The sequence below is a fragment of the Loxodonta africana genome, chromosome 8 (genome assembly GCF_030014295.1).
Source record: "Loxodonta africana isolate mLoxAfr1 chromosome 8, mLoxAfr1.hap2, whole genome shotgun sequence".
In the NCBI taxonomy this organism is placed as follows: Eukaryota; Metazoa; Chordata; class Mammalia; order Proboscidea; family Elephantidae; genus Loxodonta; species Loxodonta africana.
The window spans coordinates 7,055,860-7,074,547 of NC_087349.1; the positions used below are offsets into that span (position 1 = coordinate 7,055,860).

The 18,688-nt window shown below is 46.5% G+C and overlaps 1 long non-coding RNA gene across 1 annotated transcript in view; it reads left to right on the forward strand.

The window, feature by feature from the left end:
- LOC111747724 (uncharacterized) overlaps positions 1-18,688 on the forward strand; it is a 100,242-nt gene that overhangs the window by 80,184 nt on the left and 1,370 nt on the right. The window contains exon 2 of the long non-coding RNA XR_010322570.1: positions 6,186-6,312. This is a non-coding gene — a long non-coding RNA (uncharacterized LOC111747724). The remainder of the gene's footprint in view (positions 1-6,185; positions 6,313-18,688) is intronic.

Sequence of the window (18,688 nt, forward strand, 5' to 3'; positions counted from 1 at the left end):
ACTCTGAACAACTTAGCTACAGTTCCAAAGCTTCCTACTCAGGCACTCCAGGGCTGCTTTACCTTAGCCTGCCTTTTCCTTTCTCCATAGCAGGTGTCACCTGTGTATGCTATGAGGGGGCAAAAGGAAGTACAAGGGTTTCTGCCCAAGGAGGGAATGACTCTGCAGAGCTGTGGCTGAGCTATTGCCACAGAGGTACAAAGCCAAGTCCGCCAGCTCCACGTGTTGGATCCTCAGGGTAGAGGATGATCCATCAGGCATCTCACCAGAGAACTGGTCCTTGAGCATCTCTGCCTGCTCTATAACAGCCTGGCTGTGGAAATAAATCAGAAGCTCCAGTCCCCACGCCAAGGTCTGTCTGTACCAGAAAAGGGCATGGTGTCCAGAAATGGGCTCACATCTTGGGGTGACCCCATGTCCCATCTCTGCTACCATGTACCTGGGTGTCTGAGTCACTCCAGCTTGTGCTCTGCAGAAGAAGACAGAATTAGAGAACATCGTAAGGCAAATAATTGTCATCATTACTGGGAATGTCGAAAAGGCAGATTCCTTATTTCTGGGATCACACCTGCCCTCAGGAGACACTGTCAACCCTGCAGAGGAGCCTGGTGGCCATGGCAGGGACAGGCAGGAGGAGGCTTTCCCTAATTGTGGGCATGAAGGAGGTTGGTGAGGAGCCTAGGCCTTCCTGTCTCCACGTGGTGGAGGGCAGAGGGCAGTGATGTTGCAGTCTCTGATGCCACGATGAGACCTCATCCCCAGGAAGAACATCCCCCTTTGTGGGGGTGCCTGCAGGAGTGACAGAAATGAATTATAGCTACACCCAGGTGCAGGTGGCTCACTTAAAGATGCCACGCAGTCTCATCCATCAGGTGTTGCCTGTCAGAGCCCCAGTGCTTCAGGGACCACACATGACATGGAGCATCTGCATTTTCTGAGGCGTCACAGAGCAGAAGCCTACTGGAAATTCCCACTGGGCTGGGCCTTCAGGGCCTCAAAATCTAGATATAAGTAAATTAAGGTTTTAATCTCAAGACCTTCATTATTCTTCTCACTCTCTTTCCTATCTGTTGGACACACAAAATCAAAATAACCCGTCTCTTAGTTGGGGCTTTGTGCCAGAATCCCTCTTGGAGCATTTCAACTTGGCCACAGTGTTCGTGACTAAGGGGCCTATTGGTGCCCTGAGAAGAGAGAGAACTGTGAAGAACTTATCTCTGGTGAAGGCTGAGCCTGGTGTCTTCAGCCCACAGAGCAGCACCTCCTGTAAGTTTATTATTTCCACCCTGTAGGGGGTCCCACCTAGCTTCTCCATGGTGAGACTCAACATGGCAGGAATCTTTCAGGCTCTGGTGTGAGCTCTGTGGTGTTGGAGAGGATTGGAACACTCCCCAGGGATCCACATGAACGTGCTTACCAGCTAAGGTTCATCTTCCTCTAACTTCTAACAAGGCTCTTCAGGGAGTAACACCTGGTGTTCTCTCACTAGTCAAGCAGCCAGTACTCACGGATCAACTACTTCTGGTGGTGAGGCAACAAATCTGGAAAACGGGCTGTGCATAAATAACAAGACATCTTTTAGCAGAGAAGACAGACATACAGTTCCTGCCTTTGCTGTTGGCACAGAGTGACATTGCTCCAACTCCCCACATCTGGGAGCATGTGAGAAGACAGGGGAGCCTAGGACCTGTAGCTTCGGAGTTCTAACAGTGAGACTTTCCTAATGGTGGAGATGCTAGTGTTGTGCATATCTGCAAATCCTTTGCATGACACCAATCCAAAGCTTCCCTGTAATTCCGTGCTCACCACTGGTCTGAAGCCTTTTGCACAACAATGAGAGAAGCCTTAAGGCCTCCCCTCCCCTCTCCAACACTGGGCTGGTGTCTGCAAATGGACCTCAGGATTCAGAGACCAAGCCTGAGCTTTTCCTGAGGCTCCAATACCAGGCAGTTCTCTCAGAGCCCCCATGGAGCCATTGCCCAGCCCGCAGCGCCTCCTAGTGGCCAGTGGGGCAGAGCTACCAGAAATGAGCCAACTTTGGTCAAGCTCCAAAGTGAACTTGAACCATGCTGTGTTACATTGTTTTAGGCGCAAGGGAGAGTTCCAGTTGGTGTTTTAGACATTCAAAAATAATGACCCTCTTTCTAAGACTGAACACCTGAGAGAGGGGTACTGAAGTCAGAATGTCAGCTTTAGTGCCGGTAAAGCTGGGGCTCAAGCTGGAGCTAAACAGGGCATCAGACAGGCACACTCCTGACTTGGATCTATCCATCCCCGACCAGCCCTCCCAAGGATCCAGGCATCCCCACTGAGTAAAGGGTCCTCTCACTAACTTCCCTATAATCAGAGGCAGGAGAAGAGAAAACATCAGTCCCACAGGGAGACAAGTACAAAAATGGAAGCAGGAGGCTGGAACTGAGCATGCCAGGTCCTTTCAAAGTCACTAATCAAATGATCCCCTTCTTCTACTTGTGGGAGAGTGAGGGGAAGGAGGTGGGCCAGACATTGTTCTGGACAACCTCCCTCCTCCCCAAGAGGGAGTTGAGAACAAATGTTTTCCTCTAAGAGTCTCAGGATTTGGGTTTTCTTAACACCTCAGACCCAACCATTATGCCTGGGAACAGCAAGAGATGAGCAGCCTATTGGGGGCATTTCTGAAGCGTCTTCCTCAATACCAACTGCTGCTCCTTTGGATCTGCTCCTGGGACCACCACTGGGCAATCAGGTCAGGTCCCAGAGACCATGAAATGGTTTACAAGAGTAGATCAATTAAATTACCCCTGAGGCCACACTAGCTGACACCTGAGAACTAGCTTTCTATTCTCCTGTCCCCCCAGTCTGTGCTGCTGTCTTGCCCATTGTGACACCGCAGAGGTTCAACAGTGTTAGGGGTTGAATTGTGTCCCCCCAAATATGTGTTGTAAATCCAAACCCCTATACCTGTAGATGTAATCTCATATGGGAATAGGGCTTTCTTTGTTATCCTAATGAAGCCAGATCAGTGTAGGGTATATTTTAAACCAACTGCTTTTGAGATTAAAAAAAGAGCAGATTAGACAGAGAAGAAGACAGACACAGGCGGAAGAATAATACTCTCTGAAGATGACTGGGAAAGAATGGTCCACAAGCCCTGGAACTCCTAGGTTGGCCAGCTAGAGAAGTTTAGGCAAGGATTTTCCCCCAGAGCTGACAGACATAGCCTTCCCTGAGAGCTAGTGACTTCAATTTGGACCTCTAGAGACTCCTTAACTATGACAAAATAAATTTCTGTTCATTAAAGCCACCTACTTGTGGTAATTCTGTGACAGCAGTGGCATAGTGGTTAAGAGCTATAGCTGCTAACCAAAAAGGTCTGCTTTTCAGATTCACCAGGTGCTCCTTGGAAAACATGGGGCAGTTCTACTCTGTCCTGTAGGGTTGCTATGATTTGAAATAGACTCGATGGCATTTGGTTAGGTTTTGGAAACCCTGGCAGTGTAGTGGTTAAGAGATATGGCTGCTAACCAACAGGCTGGCAGTTCAAATCCACCAGGGGCTCCTTGGAAACTCTATGGAGGTGTTCTACTCTGTCTATAGGGTTGCTACAAGTCAGAATTGATTCGGCAGCAAGGGGTTAGGTTAGGTTTAGGTTAGCATTAAGAAACTAAGACAAATAGCTAGATTAAATGGTATCATAGCAACTCGCCAATTATAAATTGCCAATGCCTGGAGGTGCCCCAAATTTGAATATATACTATTTCCATTAGAAAAATTCCTTGTAAGGGTATAAAAAAACCAAACCAAACCCAGTGCCATCGAGTCGATTCCGACTCATAGCAACCCTATAGGAGAGAGCAATATAAGTCACCAATTTTTCATCAACACACTTGGTTTTCCCAAATCTTGATGGTCCCATGCTTTACATAGAATTTCAATTACAGCTTTGTAGTTTTACAATTATACAAGTATAATCACTTTGCTCTGTCATTACCTAATTCCTTAAGAAAGATTTAGCTGAATTTTTTAATGTTTAAAATGTTTTTTTTTTTTTTAATTTGTCCTGTTACTTCTTGAACATGAGTAGTGTTAGCAATATTCACTGAAGTTGAGTGACTTTTCCCCTTTAAGTGTATATTTGCTTTCTGGTCCAAGTCATGACTTCTTCGAATCTATTCCTGAATTTTCCTGGTGGGCCCAGTGGGATCAGCAAAACCAAAACCAAACTCATTGCCATGATGTAGATTTGGACTCATAGTGACCCTATAGCCCTGGTGGTGCAGTGGTTAAGAGTGATAGCTGCAGACCAAAAAGGTCAGAAGGTCAGCTGGTTGAATCCACCAGCTGCTCCTTGGAAAACCTATGGGGAAGTTCTACGTCACCTGTAGGGTCGCTATTTGTAGGGATGTGATCACAAGGGACCTTAAATGTGAAAGAAACCAGAGCTAGAGTGAGGCAGTGGGAGAAAGACTCAGTTGGCCGTTGCTCATGTTGAAGATGGAGCAGGGACCACCAAAGAATGAATGCAGGCAGCCTCTAGAAGCTGGAAAAGGCAAGGAAATGGATTCTCTCCTAGAGCCTCCAGAAATATCACAGCCCTGCCAACACATTGATTACTTGATTATAGCCCAGTCAGACCCATTTTGGACCTCTGACCTCTAGAACTGTAGAAAAATCAATCTGGGTTATTTTAAGCTGTCATGTCTTTGGTAATTTGTTACAAAGGCAACAGGAAACCGATGTAGAAGGGAATGCTATTCACAGGACCATTGGTGAAAGAGGCAGAAGTCAGATACAATAATGCAGGGAATACTGATGCTCCGTCACATGGGAAGAGCTTGAAATGTGTGCCAGGGAGGCCCAGGTACGCATTTCTTGTCTGTGCCCAGGCTGCACCTACTTCTAGGTCACACAGGAGTCCAGAGTCTGTGGCAAAGCAGAATTAGAGTGAGCATCTTCCTGAGGAAACCATGTGATGATGAGGGAGAAGATTCCATTGCTCTGGTCCACCTTGAGGCTGTGCTGGAGGTTTCTATGATTTTCATCTCCCTGTGCCCAGGGTCTGTCTGATATGGCCCAGGCTGGAAACTCCACATCCCCCTGCTCTGCTCCTACACTCAAAGCAGAGCGGGTAGGGTCAGACTTTCTGAGTTCCTCAGGCACCATTGTTTCTCTGCCTCCCCCAGCCCAGCTCCCCAGCTTCCGCATCTCACTGTAAGTAAGCTCAGAGCAGTGCCCCGTTCATGGACACCCCAGCCCACCTCTACAGTGATAGAGGAGAAAGGACTGGTCTCCAAACCTTCCTTCTCAGTCATCATTGGAGATATCTGCAAGCCAAGGCCTGAATAAAGGCAGGATGAGACCCAGGGTTTCCCCTAACCCCTTACTTCAGGGAGCTCTCTGAGCCCTCCCCATGAGCCCTGGATAGCAACAGGGCCACAGTGTCTCCTCATGGCCAGTGGCAGAAATACCACAAATGAATTCTCTGTCTAGGATATGAGGGGTGTGGTAGCCTTTTAACGATCTGTGGTGGTGCAGTGTTTAAAGCACTTGGCTGCTAAACAAAAGGTTGTTGATTCAAGCCCACCAGCCACTCCATGTGAGAAAGACTTAGCAGTCTGTTTCTGTAAAGATTTATAGCCTTGGAAACCCTATAAGATCAGTGTCAGTCGGACTCAACCACAATGGGTTTTGATGGTCTTTATGAGAACCCCTGGTGGTGCAGTGATTAAGCACTCAGCTGCTAACTGAAAAGTCAGTGGTTTGAACTGCTATAGGGTCACTATGAGTTGGCATCAACTCGACGGCAGTGGGTTTAGTTATGTTTGGTCTTCTGGACTTTTGGTGAGTAGAGTGATAAGGGCATCAAGATGTTGGTTTTTGAGGGTCAACAAAGAGCACCTACTGTGGCTACCCAAAAGATCAGCAGTTCAAATCCACCACCCGCTCCTTGGAAGACCTTTAGGGCAGTTCTGCTCTGTCCTACAGGATTGCTATGAGTCAGAATTGACTCGACAGCAATGGGCTTGAGTGGTTATTATTGTGAACTAAGATGGAGCCCCTTGAGAGTTACAGTGCAGTCAGACAGGTGGAGGTGATAGTGTCAGCTGTGATGTTGATAGACAGGGCTCATATAGGAAGCCAAAAGGGCTAGCTAACGCTATGCTCAATCAGAGTGCAGCCCAGCCCCTCTCCTCTCCAAATTGCAGCCACCCCTGTGTGGATAAGACGCTCCTGCCAATCTCACCGCGGAGTGGAGGAAGCCAGAGAACCTACCTCCTCTCTAGGTACCCAGGAAGAAGGAGAGAAGATGAAGAGAGTAAACTCATCAACCAGGTAATCTGTTTCCCTCTTACAGAGAAGGTGCATCAAGGAATAGAACAGTTGGGACTGGAGCATTACTTTAGGGGAGTCCTCTCCCAAATGGGGAGTGTAGAATTAAGCATTGTCCCAGGGAACTGCCATGAAGTGGGAATGAGGAGTCACATGTCAGCTACTGCCCCCAATTCCACCCACTACATCTAGAGTAAGGAGCCCTGGTGGCACAGAGGTTAAGTGCTCAGCTGCTAACCAAAAAGTTGGAGGTTCAAACCCACCAGCCACAATGCAGGAGCAAGAAATTAGTTGTCTGTTTCTGTAAACATTACAGCCTTGGAAACAAACGGTTACACTACTCTGTCCTATGGGGTCAGCATGAGTCAGAATTGACTCAGGGTAACAGGGGATGGGTGGGCTCCTCGGGTGCACTCATAAAACATAGCACAGATGTGCCACAGATGTGCGGTGGTTAAGTTAACCCTGACCCCCTTCTACTCTCTCTAACCAAGGCTAAACATTCTTTCTCTATTCCACTGCCTACCTTCTCACATGGTCTGATGGATGATCAGTGGTTATGTAAGAAAAGTACATGACAGCATGACACTGCACCAGTAAAAACACGCCAAAAGCGAATAGATAGATGTCCCAATTAGATTATAAAGCTCTTTTAAGTTTTAAAAAAATTCTTTCAGTGAAATTAAAGTTCAAGTAAGTACCTCTGTGCCATTTAGATCAAATATCATTGACTCTTAAATTAAAATCCAAAGGAATTAAAATTCCAAACCAAATTCTTTTGACCTCAAAGCCAATCATTACAAACAAGGTCACTCAAATCAACCCTTCTGTTGGTAAGTAAAGAGCTGGGTAAAATAATAGCAACAAAACTTCAGCTAAGCAAAGCCTGACAATGTACCGAGGAATTCCTAGGCTGGAATCTGGGGAAGGAAAGAGCCTAGGGAGGTGAACTCAGCAGCCTCTTTGCCCTGGAGCATTTGGCAAGCCTACTTGGCACTCAGGAAGCTGACTCAGAGGCAGGGATGTAAGAGTCAGAATGCACCAAATGTGGGTGCTAACAAAGGGCCCTCAACATATGCTGGGTCTCCTAAGGGCTACATAGTTGTTAGCTGCCATTTAGACAGGATGTAACCCATGATGACCCCATGCAAGATAGAATGAAGTGCTACCCAGTCCTGCTCCATCCCCATGATGGGTTGTTGATCAGACCATTGCGACCCACAGGGTTTTTATTGGCTGATTTTCAGAAGTAGATTGCCCGGCCTTTCTTCCCAGTTCGCCTTAGTCTGGAAGCTCTGCTGAAACCCGTTCAGCATCATGGCAATACGAAAACCTCCACTGACTGACTGGTGGTAGCTGCATATGAGGTACATTGGCCAGGAATTGAACCTGGGAATCCTCATGAGCCAGAGGTGGACCTGTTCTCTAGGTGATCCATGACGTCTCAAACCTTGAATTCAGACTGAGGTAGCCCCAGATTGTTTATACCACCCACCCTCTCCAGACACTTGGCAGAACCAATAGAAAATCCTCTCTGAAGAAAGATGCCTCCATCCTAGTCCAAAAATCACTTCTGCAGATAGAGTGTCTTGCACCAAGTCACAGACAATCAGGCTCATAAAGGAAAATTCAAATACCATGTCTGAGAAGCAGCAGGAAAAGAAAATCAATACAAAGAACCCCACAATGATTCTAGGTGTTAGAATTATCAGGCAGACTCGAAAACAACTGTGCTCAAAGAAATAAAGTGTAACCTTGGAAAATGTCACCAGGGAACTAATTCTAAATAATAACATAACTTATTTCCAAAGAAACTCAATAAAAATTCTGCCAAGTAGATGATGAATGGTTGTGCTCATCAAGGATCGAGAAGGGTGTGTCTTCATGGGCATAGGAGTTGAGTTCACATAATGGGTGAGCTCACATAAATGATAGCTTGCAGTCTAGATTGCATAAGGAGGGAAGTGAGGCCAGGCAGGGCTGAGGGACAGTGACAATGCCTTCAGGGGATTCCCAGTAAACTGCTTCCCAGTAATTGTAACCAATGCTTCCAAGTGATGTCTAGTGTTGCCTTGGAGAATCCAGGCAGGAGTTAAGAGTAGATGACGTGGAGACAAAGTGTATTATCAGAGGTGGTGACTGGATCAGGGGAATCAATTAGTTCTTTGTTCTTACTGTTAGTTGCAACGGAGTTGGCTCTGACTCATGGCGACCTTAGGTATAACGGAATGAAATGTTGCCCAGTCCTGCACCATCTTCATGATCGTTGATATGTTTGAGTCCCTTTTTGTGGCTATCATGTCAGTCCATCACATTAACAGTTTGTCTCATTTTTGCTGGCACTACTTTGCCAAACATGATGTCCTTTTCCAGCAATTGGTCTTTCCTGATGACATGTCCAAAGTAAGTGAGTTGAAGTCTTATCATCCTCATTTCTAAGGTGCATTGTGATTGTATTTCCTCTAAGACAGATTTGTTCCATCTTCTGGCAGCCCAGAGTATATTCAGTATTTTTCACCAGCACCACGATTCGAATCATCAATTCTTCTTCTGTCTTCCTTTTTCTTTATCCACGTTTGCATGCGTGAGGCGGTGTAAAAGACCATGGCTTGGGTCAGGTGCACCTTAGTCATCATCAGAAGCTCTTACTAAGGAATATTTTAATGCACTAGGAACTAATTTAACGCACAAAAACAGACAGTTGAAAATGCCCTTGTTGAGTCTCTGGAGACCACTGTGCTGTCAAGAGCTTCTGGAGGTGGCCTTCCCGGGGCCAGGGCTTGTGAGCACAAGGCACCTCAGACCCTCTAACTGCCTTTTTGTGAGGGGCTGGGGTGGCCTTGCAGCACTGTGGAGAGACTGCTGGCGCAGAAGTACACAGCTGTCTGTGAGGGGGCAGCTGATCCCAGTGTGAGAAGGAAGTGCTCCGTTTTTGGTCTGGAGACATTGTACCCGTCAGGGATATCGCCTTTGTCAGTGACACCAGCACTGGCAGAGGAGTAGATCAGCCGCAGCCCCAGTCCCGGGTCTTGTCGGTACCAGAGCATGTAGTCATGGTTCAAGTCTTGGAAGCATTTCAGGGTCACCTTCCCCCCGTCCTTGTGATTTCGTGCCTCGGGGTCTGGGTAACGCCAGCATCTGTGTGCCCTGTGGGGACAGAGAGCAGCTGAGCCCGATGCTGTGGTCCCAGGAGAAGGGCTTGTATGGAGTCCACGGGAGGCCCAAGGAAGGAGACGCACCTGGGACCAGGACTCACCTGCCCACAGGACACAGAGGGCCGCAGGGAAGAGGAGCCTGGGGTGCATTGCACTGCGGAGAGAATCTGTGTCTTCTGGCTCAGTGTTAGGAAGCGGAGCCTCGGTGAAGACACTCAGTGATGTCATCATCCCCACAGGTACTTGGGCTGAGGAGCTTAGTAGCTATGCCCCTCCCGACAGAAACAAGTCAATCACAGATGTACAGCTGAAAAGCTCAGAACGGGAACATTTGTAGCTCTGTTTGTAAAGCAGTTTATCTGTGTATATGCCCTGTCCCTGACTTTTGGGAGATTTGTTTCTTTATGCATATTTTATTCCCACTATGAAACAATCCCTCATTAGTAATGTTTCTGAAGTCCCTGGGTGTCACAAATGTTAAGCCCTCGACTACCAGCCAAAAGTTTGGCAGTTCGAACTTACTCAGTGGCATCTTGGAAGAAAAACCTGGTGAATTGGTTTCCAAAGACCACAGCCTTGAAAACCCGGTGGGCCAATCTGCTCTGCACACATGGGGCCGCCACATGTCTGAGATAATTCATTAGTAACTAACACCAACAACAAAGTGTTTACTCTTTCCTATAGGGTCGCTGTGAGTCGGAATCAACTTGACAGCTGTGGGTTTTGGGGTTTATAGGAAAGATCCTCCTGGCTACCCTGGTGCCTTTTATGACTTGTTTGATCAAAATTCTCCTCCAGGAATATTTTATCAGTTTTCCTCCTCACCCAGACTCTTCTGGGTCACCGGTGTCTGCCCACAGAGACCCCGTGGTTAAAAGAAGCAGCCTGACAGCACATCTTCAGAGGTGAAGGCTCATTTTGCAGGGTCTCTAGCTGCCCTCCACTCTGGAATCCCATGTGTTCTTGTGGGCCAGGTCCTTCCTTGTTTGGGATGAGGGTGAAGAGGACTGAGCTGCCTGAGTCCTTGCTACTGTGTTGTCCTGGAGGAAAAGTGGCTCTTTTGAGTTGCAAATGAGGTTCACAGAGAGCCTCCCAGGCCACAGGGAAAAGCTCTGTCTCCATTCAGAAAGTCTGTCCCCACCAAATGGAGGACTATGGATTGAGTCACGAGCTTGCTATAGCTCAGAACTTAAGTGTGGTCAACAGCAGTCCATGTTGCTGTTTCACATACGGGCCATAGCTCAGTTGGAGCTATTTCTGTGACCATGCATTTTAAGGTAATATTTGCAAAAGGGAGATGGTTGGATCTCAAGTCATCTGCTCACTCAGCGTGTTACCATCTCGTGTTGTTGCTATCGGCTGCTGTTGAGTTGATTCTGGCTCATGGCGACCGTCTGCGTTAGAGCAGAACAGCTCCACAGGGTTTTCTTGATTGTAATCTTTATGGAAGCGGATTGCCAGTCTTTCTTCTGTGGTGCTGCTGGGTGGGTTTCAGCTGCCAACCTTCTGTTTAGTAGCCTGGTGCTTAACTCTTTGCTCCACCTAGAGGCTCTGTTCTTAAAGATAAGGAATGTGAATTTTTAAAATTACATCTTGTTTCCCAAACCTCGAAGATTTTTTTCCATAGTAGATATCCCAGAAATTAACACATGAGTAACAACTATCCTATATCTAAACTACAATAGGTTTTTAGGAACAAGAGGACAGCAAATTTACATTTACTCTCACGCCTTTCATTTTCTGGTCTATGCAGCAGGGGCGCTAGATACGGTCTTGGCACTCAAAACATACCCATTCCTGTCCAGTTGTTTCTGACTCATAGCGACCCTATAGGACAGAGTAGAACTGCCCGGTATGGTTTCCAAGGCTTTACAGAAGCTGATTGCCACACCTTTCTCCTGAGAAGCTGCTGGGTGGGTTTGAACTTCCGACCTTTCAGTTAGCAGGAGAGTGCTTAACCATTGCACCACCAAGGCTCCCTCTTGGCACCAAAAAAAAAAAACAAAAAAACCCAGATCCGTTGCCATCGAGTTGATTCCGACTCATAGCAACCCTATAGGATAGACTACAACAACTGCCCCATGGAGTTTCCAGGTCCTGCTGATGAATTCGAAGAGCTGACCTTTTGGTTAGCAGTTGAGCTCTTAGCCACTGCACCGCCAGGGTCCCAGGCACCCTTAAATGCCCTCCAACACTCTCAAGAGCCAGAAGCCTTGAATCTCCATTTACCAGAGTCCCCTGACAGCACATTTCTGGAAACAGTTTAGCTTCTTTCAATAAGCTACAGTGGGGAAAATTTGGCAGACAGAAGAAAAACATTTCATCCATAGCAGCAGGCAGGTGCTTTGCAGGGGCCTCTGGATATTTCCCAGTGAGTCACCCACAGGGTGGCTCAGGTCCACTCTGATCCTCAGCTGTTTTCTCAGGCTCGTGACCCGGGCAGCTGTAGTAACTTCAGATTTCTGATGGCTAGTGCGTGCCTGAGAGCTGGCTGCAGCCTCCCCAGGCACTTCCTCCCCAGCCCTTCTGACGCTTTGAGAGCACCAATTCCCTGTGTTAACTCCCACCCTGCGCTCAATTCCTGGTGGGCTGCTGTTACCTTGGCTGAATCCTCCGTGGTCCTGGGAAACCCCCTAGTTACTTAGCTCTGGATTAGGAGAATGTCATGGCTGTGCTCCATGTGGCACTATGACGGAGCAGAGGAGAGCGTCTTCCAACGGAGCCACAGCTCCGGACCAACACGTGTTCTCTGGCTGAAGCTTTAGGTCCTGGAAGTCGGGGCAATAAGTGGCAGGAACCACACACCATGGCTCGTGGCCTCCCTCACCTGCTCAGCTGGTCCCTGCACAGAGAGGTGTGCTCCATCGCATCTTACTCACCAAGACCAGGGACACTGTGGGAGTTAGGAAACATTGGTTTTGGAGCCTAGAGACCTACGCTTGAAACCTAGCTCCGATATTTGTAAATATGAAATACAGGGAGCCTCCATGAGCCGCAGCTTCCTGTCTGTAAAATGACGGGAGCCGTCTCCAACTATCAAGGGGATACAACAATGCCCTTCCTTGTACCCCACTCTCTCCCACCAGGTGCCCCCTGCCAGGACCCAGCCTAGACTCTTTAAGCTGTGTCTCCCACACAGCTGTCAGCAGCTCTCCATGGAGCCACAGCGCCCTCAGGTGCTGCTCTTTGCTAGGATTGGAGGGTGCCGGTGAGAGCTGAGGACCTGAGTGACCTGATGGTCAGGAAGCTCCAGCCTCGCTCGGTGGCAGGGGGTGCTGGGGAAGGGCCGCAGTACCGAGGGGCTGGGCTGGGGCTGGGCTGCCACCCGCTTGGCCTCCCCTCACATCCCGAGCGGGGGCCAGAGGTTTGGGTACAGGTGGGAGGTTGCTCTTCAGGGCTGTGTCGCTGCTGCTGACACAGAGGAACATGGCTGAGCCCCCCTGCTCCAGGGTGCTCAGGTTCAGCTCCGAGTGGTGATCAGTGAACTGTTTGGCTGAGAACTGGCCCGGAATGTCTCCTTTCTCTCTCTTCACCTTTTCAAAATACTCTACTAGGAAGTTGGTGCCCTGACCCTGGTTCTGCTGGTATCAGTACATGCTGCTGTGTCCAGAGATAAGGTGGCTTTGCAGAGTGGCTTGTGCCCCCTTTCCTGTGATAAGATGTCTTGGAGACTGGACGATACCAGTGTACACAGGACCTGTGAGGAAGGGGACAAGCTGGATCCTAGCTCATGGGGAGCCTGACACTCAGCGTCAACTGAGACCTGTGAGTTCAGGGAGGTCTCTTCCAAGCCCAGAGGATCCCGGAGCCCCTGGCAGGGTCGGGCAGGATGGAGGTGGGTATTTCCAGCTCAGTGTTTGGAGATAACAGGGTATGTCCTCCCCTTCCTCTGACTAGAACGTCCCTGTGAAGCTGCTGTTCTGACATCACCGTCCCTGTAGGATCGCAAGCACCTCCCCCATCCCCCGTGACAGCACAGGCTCAGTGGACCCAGGTCCTCCCCTCTGTCCAGCTCCCGGGAAGCAGGTGGGGCCGGCAGGCTGAGTCATCCGGGCAGGGTCTGGGCAGTAACCATCTCACAGCCTCTCTGATCTTTCTCTGAGACTGTTGATCCTTTGCATGCACCTGGCCTTGGTTACCCCGGGGGCTGCCTCCTGAAGCCCCTCACACCCTCACCAAACATAGGCTCCAGAGTGCTCCCTCCCTGCTGTGGGAAAAGCACCTGCAGATCATGTCAGCGGATGCAAGAGGACTGCATTTAACCCCTCGCTCCTCGCACTAGCCTGGTTCATCAAAGACTTGCCCCCTGCCAGGGCCCAACCTAGACTCTTTAACCTGTGTCTCCCACACAGCTGTCAGCCACAACGCCCTCACGCGGCCAGTGGTGTGGCCACAGGATGCAGCACTATGATGTGACCAGAGGAGGCTGGGCCTCACCTGGGAGGCAAGACACCCCCAGGACTGCTGGGCACAGGCCCATCTCATGTTCGCTGCCTCCAGTGCAGGCTTCCCAGCAGAGAGGGAGGCACAAAGCCAACATTTGCCTAAAAGGAGAAAGCAAACTCTAAATTTCATCAATTAGTGTTCTAGTCAGGGAGAGACCAGCCAGTCATTAGATGCCAGCTGCCTTGGGAAGGGGGTGGAGCCTGGGCAAAGCCCCTCTTTAACCAAACTTAATTCCTGAATAGAGGAGGTCCTGATTTTCTCAGCTCAAAAATCTTCTCCACAGTGCGTGGAGTAACCCTGAAGGGGAAACTGCCTCTTTGCAGGTCTTGTTTTGTGAATACCCATTCAACTATTTTGCTCTTTCGTATTGAGTTTGCTTGCCATTTTATGTTTGATCTGTAGGAATTCTTTACATTAGGGATTAAAAAAAAAAAAGGTGCCATCAAGTTGACTCCAGACCATGTGTGCTCAACAGTGTGTGCAGAGTAGACCTGCTCCATATGGTTTTCAAGGTTGTGACCTTCCAGAAGCAGATCACCAAGGCTTTCTTTCAAATCATCTCTGGGTAGATTTGAACCGCCAACCTTTCAGTTAGCAGTTGAGCACTTAACTGTTTGTACCACCCAGGGACTCTTTTATTTGTATATATATATATCTCCCCATTGCCGTAGAGTCGATTCCACTTATAGCGGCCCTATAGGAGAGTAGAACTAACTGTCTCATAGGATTTCCAAGTGTTACCAACTGCCAGTCTGACACAAATGGTCCTCATCTTTTCCCGAGTAAGAATACAAGTGAAAGACAAACTATCTTCAGCAAGCTTTATTTTGCTTGAGTCAAGCAAAAGGAGTCAGTGGGGGACTAAGCCTCTCCAAAAGGCTGACTCGAAAAGGGAAGCAATGCTTGGGCTTATATGGGTTTGGTGGAGACAACAGAGTAATGAATATTTAGTGGGCTTCTTTCAAGGGGCTGGTACTTCTCAGAATGGTGGTGCATGATAATTAGATTGTACTCACTTCTGGAATCCAAGACGGAACCTGCTGATATTCAAGATGGAGTCCTCTCGGCAGCCCTTGGCATCACTTATTATGGGGTATAGTGCAAGCGCAGTGATCTTTGGCCCTACATCTCCATCTTTGGAGGGCTAAGGAAAGTTAAACATCGGTTATACTTTGTTCTTCTGCACATACAGGAGCCTGTAAAGGAAAAAAGGCTAGAAAAACACTAAGAAGGAGGTGGTAATTCAAGGGATTGTTTCAACCTTATCTCACATTGACAGGGTGTGGTTCCTGTTTACCCAACTTCTAGATGGTAATCTTTTAACAGATGTTTTGTTCCACCAGCACAGTTAACCCTATCTGTCTCACAATGAGTGGCTGGTGAATTCGAACTGCTGACTGTTTGGTTAGCAGCTGTAGCTCTTAACCACTGTGCCACCAGGGCTCCAGATATATATAAAACCCAAAATCAAATGTCTTAGCCGTCTAGTGCTGCTGTAACAGAAATACTACAAGTGGACGGCTTTAACAAAGAGAAGTTTATTTTCTTACAGTAAAGTAGGCTGAAAGTCCAAATTCAGGGTGTTAGCTCCAGGGGAAGGCTTTCTCTCTCTGTCGGGCCTCTCATCAACCTTCTCCTGAACTAGGAGCTTCTCAGCGCAGGGACCCTGGGTCTAAAGGACTCCCTCTGCTTTCAGCACTGCTTTCTTGGTGGTATGGGGTCCCCAAGTCTCTACTTGCTTCACTTTCCTTTTTATCTCTTGAGAGATAAAAGGTGGTACAGGCCACACCCCAGGGAAACTCCCTTTATATTAGATCAGGGATGTGACCTGGGTAACAGTGGTGTTTCAATCCCACCCTAATCGTTTTTAATATAAGACTATAATTACAAAATGGAAAACAACCACACAATGCTGGAAATCATGGCCAAGCCAAATCGATACATTTCTGGGGGGACATAATTCAATCCATGACACCAAACCTGTTGCCTTCAAGTTGATTCTGACTCATAGCAACCCGATACGGCAGAGTAGAACTGCCCCATAGGGTTTTCTAGGAGCAACTGGTGAATTTGAACTACTGATCTTTTGGTTAGCAGCCAAGCTCTTAGCCACTACACAACCAGGGCTCCCCATGTATACGTAAAACCAAAAAACAAAAGCCACTGCAGTTGGGTCGATTCCAACTCCCAGTGACCCTATAGGACAGAGTAGAACTGCCTCATAAGGGTTCCCAGGCCAAAATCTTTATGGAAACAGTCTGCTATATCTTTCTCCCAAAGAGTAGCTGATGAGTTTGAACCCTGGAACTTCTGGTTAGCAGCTGAGTGCTCTAACCACTGTATCACCAGGACTCCTATATAGTATATAACACATACGTATATAGTTATGTTTCAGATTAATTTGCTTAGTGTTATCTTTGGATGAACAGATTTTTTTAAGTTGAAAAAAGAATAATTTATTATTATTAATTTTATGGTCAGATTTTTTTGTCTTCTCTAAGAAATTTTTACCTGCTCCAAGGCAATGAAGATACTCACAAGTGTTTTCTTCCAGAAGATTTTATAATTCTAGAGTTTAACTCATCAAGGACTTTGATCCATTTCAAATTAATTTTTCTATGGAAGGATCAGCGAACTTCTGTGAAACATCAGATACTGAGAATAACAGGTTTTGCGGGCCATCTGTTCTCTGTCCCAGCTACTCAAAAGCAGCCATTGATAACATGGACATGAATGAACATGGTTGTGTTCCAGTAAAACTTTATTCATGGATACTGAAAGCAGGTATAGACAACATATAAATCAATGAGTGTGACTGTGTTCCAATAAAACTTTGTTCATAGATACTGAAATTTGCATGTCATATAAGTTTCACATGCCACAAAATATTATTCTCATTTTGATTTTTTTTCAACCATTAAAAAATATGAAAACAAACAAATGAACAAAAACGCTCTTAGCTTCTGGGCCATGCAAGAATAGGCAGAGACTGGATTTGACACGTGGGCTGTAGTTTGTTGAGCCCTGGATTGTGGTGTGAGATAAAGATTGAGATTCTCCTTTTTCCGTATCAATATACATTTTTTCCTGCAACATTTGTTGAAAAGAGTATTCTTTTCCCTTTTAATGCTCTTTTTAGTTTTGATCTAGGAACTAAAATATGCGTCTTTAACTTAACATAGTCCACCTACAAAAATATTCTATTATTTAGCTGTGTGTTTTTCATAAATGTCTTTTATTAGATAAAGGAAATTTCCTATTACTCTTAATTGCTGAGAGTTTTATCAAGAATGGATGTTGGGTTTTGTCAATAATTTTGGGATATCTATAGAGAGGATGGAGCCCTGGTGGCGAAGTAGCTAAGAGCTCAGCTGCTAATCCACCAGCTGCTCCTTGGAAACCCTATGGGGCAGCTCTACTCTGCCCTATAGGGTCACTATGAGTCAGAATCAACTTGACAGCAAACAACAACATAGAATCGTATGCTTTTTCTGCTTTTAATATTTGATATGCTACTTGTTTTGTACTATTATAAAACTATGTTTTGAATGTTAAACCAACCTGGCATGACTGAGTTAAGCGCCACTTGGTCGTAATGTGTTATATCCTTCTTAGATATTACTGGACTTAGTTTGCTTCTACAGTTTAAAAGAATTATTGAATCTGTGTTCATGAGGGACATTGATTTGTAGATTTCTTTTCTTGTACTGTCTTTATCTGATATTGGTACCAGGGCAATGCTGGCCTTAGGATGAGTTGTAATATCTTTATCTGATATTAGTATTGGGAATGCTGACCCCAGAATGGGTTGGGAATTTTTCCCTGCTCTTCAGTTTTCCCTGAAGTAATGTTTTAGTGGCATCCTACCGATTTGATTGGTTATGTTTTCGTTCATTTTGAAAACCACTTTCTAATTTTCCTTTTGGCTTCTTTTTTGACTCACCGGCTATTTAAAAGATTATTATTTCATTTCCAAATATTTGAAAAACTGCCAGAGTTCTTTCTGTGTTATTGATCTCTAATTTAGTTCTGTTGAGGTCAGAGAACAAACTTTGTATAGCTTGAACACTTTTGTATTTATCGATACTCATATAATGCCTGAGTCTAGTCCATCCTGGTAAATGCTCAGTGTGCTTTAGAGAAGAATGTATGTTCTTTGGGGTTTGGGAAAGGTATTCTATCAATGCCTGATAAGTCAAGTTGGTTGGTAGTGTCATTGAGCTCTTCTATATTCTTATTTATTTTCTGTCTACTAGTTTTATCGATTACTGAGAGAGGAGATTTGAAACCTCTGACTAAAATTGTGGACTTGTCTATTTCTCTTTGCAGTTCTGCTTTTGCTTCTGTGTTTTGAAGCTCTGTTATTAGGTGCGTAAATATTTATGACTGCTATGTTGTCTTGATAGACTTTTTTTTTTAATTGAACTTTAGATGAAGGTTTATAGAACAAACTAGTTTCTCATCAAACAGCTAGTACACACATTGTTCTATGACATTGGTTAACAACCACATGGGCTGTTGACACTCTCCCTTCTCATCCCTGGGATAACTATTACCAACTTTCCTGTTCCCTCCTACTTTTCAGTCCCCAGCTCAGGGCTGGTGTGCCTCTTTAGTCTTGTTTTGTTCCATGGGCCTGTTCAATCTTTGGCTGAAGGGTGAACCTCAGGAGTGGCCTCATTACTGAGCTGAAAGGGTGTCCAAGGTCATACTGTCAGGTTTTCTCCAGTATGTCAGGCCAGGAAGTCTGGTCTTTCTTTTTTAGTTAGAATTTTGTT